Below are 13,651 nucleotides of genomic sequence, written 5' to 3' on the forward strand. Positions count from 1 at the left end.
CTACATTACATATAGTAGTTTTCCCTTAATTAATTCCTAAAGATCACCTATTTTGGGGGGCTCTAGACCTAACCCAGACCGGTCTCCTTAAGGAAGAAGAGATAGAGGTAAGCAGTGGCGCATTTAAGAAAAAACACCCATCAGGTGGCAAAGGTTCTGGAACACCCTGTATACAGAACAGAATTGCAAATAAAATTTTCGTGCGTGTGATATGAAAATTGTGGGAGACAAAAAAATATAGTGTTTGAATAAAATCATATTTTTTTTCGAAGATGGCGCCCTAGGGGGTCCTTCTGGAGCCGCATGTTAAATCCTCTACTGCAGGTAGGTTGAAATCTCGATTATTAGTAATCAGACCAAACTAATTAATGAGCATGTATATTGGGGTACCCCATCATACCCCGTATTATGGTTGTTCATGTGAGGTTGAACAACGCCATCGTTCTCTATTACAATTTAAGTCTAATTTTCGTTACTTTTAATTCGGATTTGAAAATGGCAAGGACATATAAGAATACACTAGACGAGGAAAATGGTCAAAAGAAGTTACGAAGAAATCTGTAGATGAAATTTTAAGTACCAAAATGGGGTAGAAGAAAGCTGTTCGTGAATATTGCCTTCCACAAACAACAGGGGAACGTTGTGTCCAAAAATTGAAACAGGGAAATGAAGTAATCATGGGTTTACCATTCGGTCCAATTCAGAGTGTATTTTCGCAAACAGAAGAGGAAGAACGTGTCGAATATTTAAGAGATACAGATCCCAAAACTCCTGCACGAGGGTAGGAAGAAAATAATTTAGAAGAAATTCATATTTGCATCGATTGTGGGCATATTTAGAGGAACCGTCTTGCCCCATTTTCGGTGCCCCGTCATACCCCGTGGCAGGGGCAAGATGCTTTTTTAATAAATATTTTTTTGAAAGTTTAATAACTTCAAATTTTTATTTAAATGTTGCTCAAACTATGTACCAAAGGTTAAAGTATTAACTTATAATTATATATTAATTCATAAAAACTTAAATAAAAGGTCTAATTATCAATTTTTTTGCATGTTTACTTAGCTCCCCCATCATACCACCCTTCCCCTATAACTTAATTCACTATGCAAGTAAACAGATGAAGCTTTTAAGACGGAAAAATTGTTAATATCTCAAATTATCAAAATTTGGACTTACACCACTATGATTCTCACCCCCACCCCGTATGTAATAAATCCTTGGACAATTTCCTCTAACGAAGTTAATGGCAGAGACTGATATGAGGTATATTAAATAAATTTTAATAATTAAAAACGAGAGACGAATAGAAAGAATGCGACGACAAAGAAGAATTCGTTCTGCATTCTCATATCAGCATTTCCTTGTTCGACAAACGGGTATCAGCATTAGAGGGCACCTTAGAAAATATTCACGTCGTGAGTGAACGCTTTTATTTGTGTTCCCAGTTTTATTAATAACTTTTTATTTTTCTGCATTTTAGGAGCACGTGCAAGCTTTTATTTGAAGAATGTTTTGAATCTGGAGCGAATAGAGTGCCGCATTAATTCATTTATATCCATTACTTGCAATGTTAAAAGTTGTAGCAATAAGAATATAAATAGAAGCTTCTTATCATTATTGAATGAATAAAAACTAATGAGTGTCTATTACTTTTATCACTGCTGTTATTTGTTTCTGAAGGTACTGCAGGTATAATAACCGACATGTTATTACCACTTTTATTATAACTATAAATAAGACCTAATATGCGTATAGTAGGTCCTAATAAGTTCCTTTGTAATTTAAATGTCCCATTATGAATTTCTAAAATAGAACCTTTACATGTTTAAGTGTTCATCATGTTAACATGATTAGACATAGTCGTATACATTAGGGGGGAGCTATACTATATAGGCGACAATTTAAATTTCAACTTTCAGTTGGCCTGGGCGCGGGATAGTTGTCTTTTGATTAAACAAACACAAGTGTAAAAAAAAATTGGAAAATATTCATGTTCTCCTAAATAATCATATAATCAATATTCATACATGAATATTTTTCCAAATTTTTGTTTTCAGTTGTGTTTGTTTAATCAAAAGACAACTATAAGCCGCACCCAGGCTAACTGAAAATTCAAATTTAAATTTTTCGCTCCGCCCTAGTATACATCCTCAGTATGAACTGTGTTTTCCAAAAAGTTTGCTCTACATTTACGATCATTCTAGTAACAATGAAAGCTACTATCTACCATTAGAAGTTCGTGCAAACGCACGCAATAGTGAGGCTCCAGTGTGATATTTTCGTCGGTATGCTTCTCTACGGTTTATCGGGGTGACTCTCGTGCTAGGAGCTGTTATGTCAATCAGTCCCCTTTCGGAGCCGGAGTTATTTGGTTCATGAAAAACGAACATTAGCGTTATACCCTTGGAGCTTACCATAGCAATTGGCAATCATGGTTCCTTCGGATCGTTGCGTCGTTATTGCTTCTGATTGCATAACCCTGCACTGAGAGAAACGATGCAAAACAATAAAACAGAAGTATAAAATGTTAAATTTTTTACTAGCTACATGCTAACGTAATTGCTACATTCAATGGTATTTATCATTAAACTGCCTCTGAAATTTATTGTTTGATGGAAAATTATCCAATTTATAACGTAAGTCACATTTTGAGATGTCGTCTTTTTAATAATTTATTTGAGATGTAACATTGTTGAGATTAAATCTCGCGTGACGGATACAGGGTCCTCTATAACACATTCTATGTATCAAGCTATATATTACACTTGTATTAATTATTACTTATTAGTATCGCTTAGAAAGGAGTAAAGATTTTACATCCTAGCTAGATCAAAATTTAATATGTACACTCATAGCAACAGGTGACGCAAATGTTATAAATAGCTCCATTTTTTTTTAAATTTCAAGTAGGGTAAATTAATTATACAGTGATTGGCACCCTAAGCAGAAATCCGAATTGGAATGTCTATATTTTTTTGTAAAGTTTTTGTATGGTCTTCATTTTCAGTTATTACCAATGATTATGGATTTCTCATTAAAATAAATCATCTTGAGTACCTATTAAGTCTTTTATTTTAAAAATGTTCTATGAAAAACAAAAATAGGCATAAAAGTACAATCATTGGCACCCCAAAATTTGAGGTTATATAGAAAAACATATGTAGTCAAAAACGAAGTTTGAAGTGTTTAAACAGACTATATCATTCACTATTAAATACCTATAACACTTAGTAAATCTGTATTTCAATCCATTATTTAGTTATAAAGCGACAAAGTATATCTACTCACCTACCCCTTATCAAAGTTTTAAGAAAACACCTAAAACTCAGCCCTTTATCCCACTTTGTGATGTTGCCAGATGTAAAAACTGTAGTTCGACTACTGGACTTTGCAGTGTTGTAGTGAAAGAAAAATAAGAAATTGTAAAAACAAGTACTTTCTAAGCTTGTACCTCTTAATAATTTACTTTTTACTCAGGGGTGCCAATGATTAGTGCAGTGTCAGCGATAGTGCAGTTTACCCTATGTCAGTGATGTTTTGGCATTTCAATAGAAGAGAACACGAAATTTGTTGTCCATAAAGATGAATAAGTTTACCCATCAAGAACGCGGAAAAATTGCGTCGATGTTTTTACGAAATAATTCCTGGGTGGTCTTACACAACGTAAGTTTAGGCGAATGTTTAAAAACTTCTTTCTTTGGGGCCATTTGAAAGCATTGGTTCACGTGAGTAACCCACAGACTTTACAACAATTAAAGGACAATATTCAACACGAAATCGAAAATTTAACCCCAAAAATTCCTCACACTACCATGGATATTATCTTTGGAACTTGATGTCATAGAATTTATCCGCGTTGGTTCATTTAAAACCAAAGTTCCAGACTAAGAAAATCGGGGGATGGCTTTCGCGCCACCTTTTTAGAATGTGCATGAATAATAAGAGTCCACGTGGACCCTGTATCAGCCGTGTTAACGACTGGGAAGAATGACAAGCTGTGCGCCATAATCCAGTTAAGGACAGCATACTAAATAAAGAGTAAATAATTTAAGATTAGAACCTGAAATATCTTTCTTCATTCTGATGCCAGAGAAGATACTTTTAGATATAGCATTTATTTCAGGGACGCAAGCGATGGACTTACAGAGCATTTCTTACTCAAAATTATATTTTTCAAACTTCCACAGATATCGACATTTTTCTAAATAGCGTGGTATATTTTTGTGGCCCCAATTCTCAATATTATAGCTGGCGAACGGAAAAATTCGACCGTTCGCATGTTGGCCTCTGGAATTTCTGAGGAACTTATTTTAGTAAAACAGGAAACATTATTCTTATCTATTGTTTCATTATTTAAAATCATGCACAGTACACGAATACAGTGCTTACTATAGAACAGATTCGAAATAAAAACCATTAAAATTCTGAAAGAATATCTAATTTAATTTATTCTTTGATACATGTTTATGCGAAGAAAACTAATTGCAAAAGAACACAAGCAAAGACAGTGGTCACTCTGAGTGACAGAAGCGAATAACATGTTTTATAGTGTAACATCCAATATGGAGGAATACTTAACTTTAAAACGGGAACAAAATAAAAAATCAATCTAATTACACTAGTTAACAAAATCGAAAGAATTATTTTTGATCGAGACTCCACTATGAAATTCTTATGTAAGGTGGTCCCCTAAACTAAAAAATCGACATGAGACGAAATCCTATGGATACGTTTTCGAGATATCGTGCGATGAATATTTTGGTAATTTTTTAATAAGACGACGTTGACAAAGGCTGAAAATTGTTGTAAACAAATAAACAAATGAACCAAAATTTTTTCCTTTTACATTTTAGTAAACCATTGCGAATCATAACTTTTACACGGAAAAAGATCGTCCCCAACCCTCACGGTTAGAAATTATATGTAAAATAACGAAAATTTTAATTTATTTATAAATTGTTGGACGTACAAACATTTCTTTTGCAGCGCGTTATACGGCATCAAACACTGAACATTTTGTCTATTTACGGTTTTCTTCTACCTCGCACCGTTGCAAAGTTATACTCGAAAAACGAAAAATCGCTGAAAATTTGGGGGCTGATTTCACCCCCTCGGAGTGTTTTTCCGCTGAAAAAAAAATCGTTTCTTACATACTCCGGCATGCTCTACAATCGTACGGAGTTTCATTACAATCAGAATTTTCGGGTTCGATATGTTTCCTTGTTAGTCGCATACATTCTGACAATTTACATTGCTACAATGGTTTCTCCAAGTTGTGAAGTTATTAACTGCTTGAGGGGATTTAGCGAAATACCGTTCCAAGGAAGTCAGGCCTTTCTAAGAGACTACATCTGCCGGGAAGGTTTTGTCCAGCGTTGCCCGCGCTTTGATCGCATGTCGCCGCTAATGAAAACTTGAATTTCTATGTTTTTTATTAAACCGTGATGAAAGCACCATCAATGGACTGTCGAGCTTTTTCTGATGAAAATGGCTCCAAATACGATTTTATTCGGACTATTTTTAATTAGGTATACCCAATTCGAAACGCTTCCGAACTCCGTGGACCAATTACAGGGTGTAAAAAATTATAGGTCAAGGTTCATACCGGTCATTCTAGATCTCTGGATCAGTGGAGATCTGCTGAAAAATGTGCCGCAAAATTAATCTTAACCTCATTATTCGAGATCCAATTTTTTTTATTTTAATGTATTTTACTCACTGCTATGATAAAAAGTGTCAAAGGAACCATTTTCGTCGATGATTGTTTGAAACATTCCTTGGAACGTGGAGCACAGCTCCCTTGACACTTTTTCTCGTTTCAAAGAATCAAACACGTTACTACACAAAAATTTGTCAAGATCAATTTTGGGGTGCATTTATTTAACAGACCTGCAGCCATTCAGAGATGTAGAATCACCTGTGTGAACCATGACATGTCATTTTTTACACCCTGTACATCGTGTATGATTAAACATAGTCGGAATGAGGTCGAGTTTGGGTTCACTTTCATCAGAAGAATCTCGTCGATCCGTTGGTAATATTTTCATGCGATTCTAGTAGGAAGGACTCAAACTAAAATTCACAGTCAGATCAGCGGTCTACCGACTCTTTAGGCGGAAAGACGTGTTTGGCGCTGCGTCCCTGATCTGTATCGCGAAGTTAAATAAACATGAACCATTGAGGTGAGTGAATAACAGGAGACAGAAGACTGTGGTGAAGTGACAAAGTGCTGGAATACTGCAGTCCCCGCAGTTCCAGGCCATTAAAAAAGATAGCTCCTGACTACAGAAGCTCGCATAGTAACAAACAGGCAGTATCTCAAAATAACCACTTCAACATGCCACCAAGGACGTCCGGAGACTTTTTTCCTGGGACGGGGGGGGGGGGGGGGCAACTTTGGGTGATGGTAAAGAAAAATATACCCTTCTTGCTTTTTTAAACCCATTTTATTGTGCCAATTTAATTAAAATTTTGAAACCGAAATTTAAAAATATTTCCTTTTTTAATATAAACTTAATAAAGCTAATAATTAGTTTTAAAAAATAAGAGATTTTTTCTCAAAAGCCAGGGGGCAACTGCCCCTTTTACACCCCCTCTGGACACCCATGCATGCCACAAAGACGAAGCTACCCAAAATCCCGCTTTCCCGCGAAAAACCATGCAATTATTCTCGACTCCATTGACAGCATCCCGCTAAAAGAATATATAAATAGGTACTATATGGAAAATAACCGACCCAGCGAATGTTAGATTTATGTCAAGAATCCCAAACTCTCCTCTGTGTGTTTACTCTTAGCAAGTAAACAATTGGTGGATTGTATCACTGACAGTCATTCGAAGATCATTGTGTCCTTTGATACTTAAGCAGTTAGAAGAGGATTATACTGTCGAATGTGTGGCCCATAATACCACATGAAATTATCGAAAAGGAATTAATCAAGCTAAACGTGAAACCAACGTCTTAAATATCACTTCTCAGGACCGGGATTTTCTCATATTTTGAGCTACCGACGCCAAGTATTTATAAAACCAGAGGTTGTTGATAAACTACCGACGTCTTTAAATATTTTCAATGAAAATACTAATTACAGGGTCCATCAATCAGGAGACAATATAAGCTGCTACCCATGCAAAAAAGGAGGGCATTTAGTAAAAAAAACTGTCCTGATGTAATAAATAATGAAAATAATACTCTCGAGTGGGTCTGGATTAATGCTACTCTCCAGGGTTTCCGAAATTAACTCAACAAACACCGGAACATAGCCAGGTTAAGGACATAAAAGCAACAGTCACAACAACACCCATAGAAAATACCACAACACACTATACTCCCAGTCATTTAAGAAGGAACCCGTTTCGCGCATGTAGAATGAGCTCATTGGCTCCGAGAAAGCGTTGGTGGGGGTACAGCCAATAGTGGCTTCTCGCGGCACCAATGAGCGTCAACCTGCGCAGAACCGGTTTAAAACTCGTCGGTCGGCAGGTTCCTTCTTAAATGACAGGGAGTATAGTGTCAAAAGGCTATTATCAGTGTCAAGCTCACTAACAATAAGCACACAAAAATCAGAACTGCAAGAGGAAGTCACAGACTCATCTTTAATCGGCGCGGAAGAATCTTCAGACGACAAAAAAGCACTCCTACCGAAACTGCGACAACCGACAAAAAAGGAAATGTAAAAAGATCCAATGAAGAGCTCCATATGAAAACAGTCGAAGAAATGATCGACCCCGTTAAGAATGTACTACATGCAGATCCTCAGACATTCGTCATCAATTACATGCAATTAAAGAGCTGCATGGAAAATGTTACAGCAAACCCAAACGTAATAAAATAATACCTAAGCCCTCAGTAACATGATCAAGGCGGTCTATCCACATTTCATTGACCGCTGCCTCATAAATAGATGCACTAGAATAACAAAAAGAACTTGATAATTACCCTTCTCTGACACAAGACACTTCTCAAAATCCAACCAACATCACCCATGAAAATTTTACAGTGGAATATTACGGTTACGAAACACATCTGGAACGATTTCAACTACTTATAAACGATACCAACCCAGAAGTTATCTGCCTCCAGGAAATAAAGTTTAAGGATAATTTCGTGGCCATATACATTAAAAATAATACTTGTTACAAAGAGATCCCGAAGAAACAAACTTGGAAGGCGTGGCAACCTCAGTATTATTACTATCAATGGAATTATGCATATGTAACATATACTTAACTAACAGGTACAGTAGCTCTCTGAATAAACAAATCTAATTGGTGACCTTCCAAAACTATTCATCTTACTAGGAGACTTTAATAGTCATAGTACACTGTGGGGATCCAACAAAGGTGACTCAAGAGGAGACATTATAAGATCTCTTCTGGAAGATCCCGATCTCTTTTTATTAACCTCTACATGCCCATGCATCTATTTGAATATCTCGACGGAGCACTCAGCTCTATGGATCTGTCAATATGCTCCACCAAAATAGCTCATTTACTCTACTGCAAAGTGGCCCCGCATCCGCATGACAGTGATCATTTCCCAATAATGTTATCAGAAACAGTACCAGAAGGATCAAACCACCTTCGGACTCCTAAATGGAACACTAAAAAGCGAACTGGGGTCTATTTCGGTAAGTTATGGGCAAGAGCACAACAGCACTACCTCCTGGGGCATTCTACGCGAAATCGGACACTTTTTGGGGTAACATTTCGGATGTGGCTGAAATTTGAATATGTTGTAGTCTTTAGGGATATATAAACATATCTCGAAGGATTTTTGACAATTTTGAAAAATGTCGATTTTACAGCTGTTTGAAGGTAAGTGCTAACTTTTTTTCAATAAATTGTAACTATGGAAGTAGTAAACGGATGGAGATGAGGTTTACGGCGATTTGTAGAAAAGACATTGAAGTTTTAAGAAAAAATTATTTCAGTTTCAGAAACAAATTTTTTAAACCATTTTTGTGCAATTATTTTAAACAAATGCAGTTTTTATAGTTCTATCCTTCCCCTTCATGGTCTAATTGCAAAAAAATATGGGCATTTTAAAATTGGCCTTGTAAAAATTGTCGAAAGTTGACGCTGCGTCGCCCAGCACCGCGGCCAAGCGGCTATACCTGATATTCTTATACAGGATTCTCGAAAATGGTAAGTATTCGAAAAAAAACTGAAGGAGGAAAACTTTTACTGTTTTTCATATTCAACATAATACGGTATCTCAATTTTTGGTGTTCGCAATATTTTCCTTGAAACGAGGGTGACTTTCAGTTTTTTTTTAAATGGAATGTTATATATATGATTACCCAATATGAAAGCGACTGTCAAGACAAATTCAACCATATGGTACACTATGATCTTGAAGGCCACACAAGGTTAGGAATGAAGTAAATATATTGAACTATCCATCTAGTAGATAGAGTTTCTTTCCAGTAAAAGTTTTCCTCCTTCAATTTTTTTTTCAAATACTTACCATTTTCGAGAATCCTTTATAAGAATATCAGGTATAACCGCTTGGCCGCTGCGGGTACCGCGGTGCTGGGCGACGCAGCGTCAACTTTCGGCAATTTTTACAAGCCAATTTTAAAATACCCATATTTTTTACAATTAGACCATGAAGAGGAAGGATAGAACTACATTCTGTGTTTTCAGATTTTTAAAATCGCGCCCGTTGCTAAAAAAACGGCATTTGTTTAAAATAATTGCACAAAAATGGTTTAAAAAATTTTTTTCTGAAACTGAAATAATTTTTTCTTAAAACTTCAATGCATTTTCTACAAATCGCCGTAAACCTCGTCTCCATCCGTTTACTACTTCCATAGTTATAATTTATTGAAAAAAAGTTAGCACTTACCTTCAAGCAGCTGTAAAATCGACATTTTTCAAAATTGTCAAAAATCCTTCGAGATATGTTTATATATCCCTAAAGACCACAACATATTCAAATTTCAGCCACATCCGAAATGTTACTCCAAAAAGTGTCCGATTTCGCGTGGAATGTCCCTCTTAGTAAACAGCTTTATACCGCTATTGAGTAGAAAACCTAGGAAACCTAGCAAACGCATAGCCCCATGGTGGAATGAAAAATGTAAAACGGCTATGAAATACGCGACCCCTACCTTCAATGTATTAAAACAACATCCGGCCATATCTCGGAAAAGAATTAAGGAAAGCATAAGAGAATTTGGATGAGTTATGTAAACTCCATAAACAGTAACGCTTGAATACCTATTGGGACAAAATTAGATAAATTAGAGGTACCTCACAAAATTTCGCTATTTCTACACTTGTCAACCAGGCTAACCAAATTCTCACCCATCCAAGAGATATTGCAAATGTGCTTGCTTGACCGTTTGCTAAAAACTCCAACGATTCACCCACTAAAAATCAGAAGAAGTCAAAATATTCGCAAACACGGAACAACCTTTCAACGCGGACATTAGTCTCACTGAAGTTAAACACATACTCGAAAAGTGTAAGGGGAAAAAAACAGCTTTATCGAGAAAATTAAGTTTAATACTTTAGTCCACCAGTAATAAAACAAGGTTCAATGGATTTATCTGTATTCTTCATAACATGATGCTTATACCCTAATTAGGCATCAGAGAAAAATAATCAATAAAATAATAATTGTTTTACATTACTTTAATATTTTTTTCAGGTTTGAACAGGGCAGCATACTGAAACAAAATAAGAAATTTCCGCTTCTATTATTATCAAAACAAGGAAAGCCACTCATTTTATTAATTGCCAGATATTTTGCTTCTCCTGCTTCATGGTAAGATTTTGAACACTCCTTAAAACACTTTGAAATGTGTTTATAACAACCGACTCCCACCCCTAATCTGACAAGATTGGCTTTTATAAGAATTTCGAAAAACTTGCTCAAGTTTTAAACCTGAACGTTGTATATCTCAAGAAATAAGACTATATTTTAAGGAACTACATGTTTTGTACAGGCTTACGTGAACATACAAGTTTCCATTTACAGTAGGTAATATTATATAATAATTATTCTAAATATTGTACTATGATATGCAGCAGCTTTTCTCTATTTTTAGTTCTGCACTTTACTAATGCAATTACTTCGATTACCAGAGAGATTACCTTCTCAGTCAAATTATTTTATGTACCCTGCGTCACCTGTCTTAATGTCTTTTTCCTGTTTTTTTCTGTTGCAATATACACCCTCTTACTCCTATGCACTAAAGGGAACCCCTTCCCGTTTAAAACAATAAATAAATAAATAAATTATAAAAGAAACTAAAACTAGAATACTAATGTAAAACAGCCTGGCATAATACCTTTGTAATTACTAATGACACAATTGTCGATGCGACTATAAATAAACGCACTAAAAAAACGTTCCTATTTATACTTATATCGAAATGGAAGAAATGGAGTGTGAAAGAATGATGCGTTCAACCACTCCGTCTCCTGGAATCCTAACGCTAGAGCGCCACGTTAAACTGATGACAGTGGTGGTGGTGTTATCAGAACAATGAAGGGGGAAAAACGGTTGAATAATCATTCGACATCAGTTAGAAACGATTCCTCCCAAGAGTTTCAGTGCGCTCTTAGTTAGTCGTCGGACAAGCCAGACAAATGGCTGCTCACCCCCTTTAAGGGGACGTGAAAATGCGACGTGTGAGTCGTGTAAGTAAGAATAAGTGAAGCCAGCCAAGTTTAGTACTGGCCGCATTTGCTCAAATGCTGCCAAAGAACACGGCCGAGAGATGTCACTCTCCCATACGTGTGAACGAACTAACTTGCTTTTCGCGTTTGCCTAACTTTCACGCGAGCCAGCACCGATAACGCGGCGTAAAAGCTGTCGAATAATCGAATCGATAACGATCGCTGTAGCGATTGCTTGAAAGCTACGGAATTACAGTTTCGTAACTCTGTTACGAGCGTCGAGGATATGGCTCCATTTTTTTTCTGTTCCGCACATTGGCTAGTACCTGTAGGTACGTGCTTTACTTAAACCTCGAAATGCCAAAATTGGATTAGTGTTCCCCTTTCGCGTTTATACACACAGTTCTTTATGACCGTACGTCACAAACGTTGTATATAAAATATTGCCTGATACATTCTTGTACTGTCTATATCTATACAGACGAAGTAGCAGAGAAGGACGCAGTAAGGTGAATGTCCCAATTTCTGCTCATTTAAGGGGAGGTTCCAGTCTAGAGCCCAAAAAAATAGGAGATATTTAGGAATTAATTAATGGAAAACTACTATATATAATTTAATGGGACTCGTTGCATTGTATTAAGGATGTCTTAGATTATAGAAATATATTTTTTGTTTTATAATTAATCATTGCAAGACAGCCTTGGGGAGTCGTTAAAGTCAAGGCGTCAAAAAATTGATCCAAATCGGTGGGACCTGTATCTCCAAAAGTTATTATCCGATTCGACTAAAACCTTGTTTATTTTGAAGATTATTCTTTTGGCTAGGGGGGGGGGCTAAAAAATTACAAAAATTACATTTTTTTTAGAAAATAACGACACTTCAAGTTTGAAATCACTTTTCCCTGTATATTTCGTCCTTTCATCGCCTTTGAAAATTGTAAATTTTCAACTTTTTGTATTTTTTAGCCCCCCCCCCTAGCCAAAAGAATAATCTTCAAAATAAAAAAAGTTTCAGTCGAATCGGATAATAACTTTTGAAGATACAGGTCCCACCGTTTTGAGAACACTGTTCCGAGAAAAACGCATTTGAATTTTACGAATTTCAACAAATCCTTTTAAATACGTATTCCTAAAAGATTGAACATTCGAAAAATGAAATAAAAACAAAATCGACATTTAGACCAGAACCTCCCCTTAAGAGGTAACTCGTCATAAAGAAGGTGTAAAAAAATTGTTTGTGATCAAAATTTGCAGAGTAATTGATTAATTCTTTAATAATAAATCAACGAATTTTGTTGCAACTATAGTACAAACGTTACGCATATGATAATAAGAAAAATACGAAATGAGCAGAAACGGGGACATGAGCAGAAATTGGGACATTCATATATATATATATATTATATATAGTATACGTAAGGTGTACATATGTGTATATATATATATATCCCCTTATTGCATCTGACCCTTCAATTGCTGAATAAGGTGAATGTCCCAATTTATATATATATATATATATATATATACATACTACTTTTACTACCAAACACAGTACTTTTATAAATAGCACAAACAAGGTAAAATATGCCAGAGTAGTTACTTAGCGGTATAATTCATTACTAATTTTATAGAAAACAAATTTATGATTATTCCATCCTTCACACTGGTATCTCTAAAATGCAGAATTCATCAGCACTTGTCAAAACCGAGGAATTATTTTATATTTATCACATGACCACATTAACAGTAATTTAATTCCGGTCCCTTCACTGTTGCTAGCATATTGTTTCCGTCTCTGATTTTATTTGCCACAGAATTTCCACGTTTACTCCATTTTTCCATACCAATGTTACAATTTTCTCCCGTAATCTGACAATATTTAATGCATATCGCTGTATATTCTCTGTACATATAATCGCTTTATACACACGTAACAATTTTATTTTGCAGGTTGTTTCTCACAGTCACGGTCCTGTGAAAATATGGCGAAGGAAGTAACTATTAGGCACTTCTTCGTCATT

Source organism: Andrena cerasifolii, chromosome 2, assembly GCF_050908995.1.
Source record: "Andrena cerasifolii isolate SP2316 chromosome 2, iyAndCera1_principal, whole genome shotgun sequence".
Taxonomy (NCBI): Eukaryota; Metazoa; Arthropoda; class Insecta; order Hymenoptera; family Andrenidae; genus Andrena; species Andrena cerasifolii.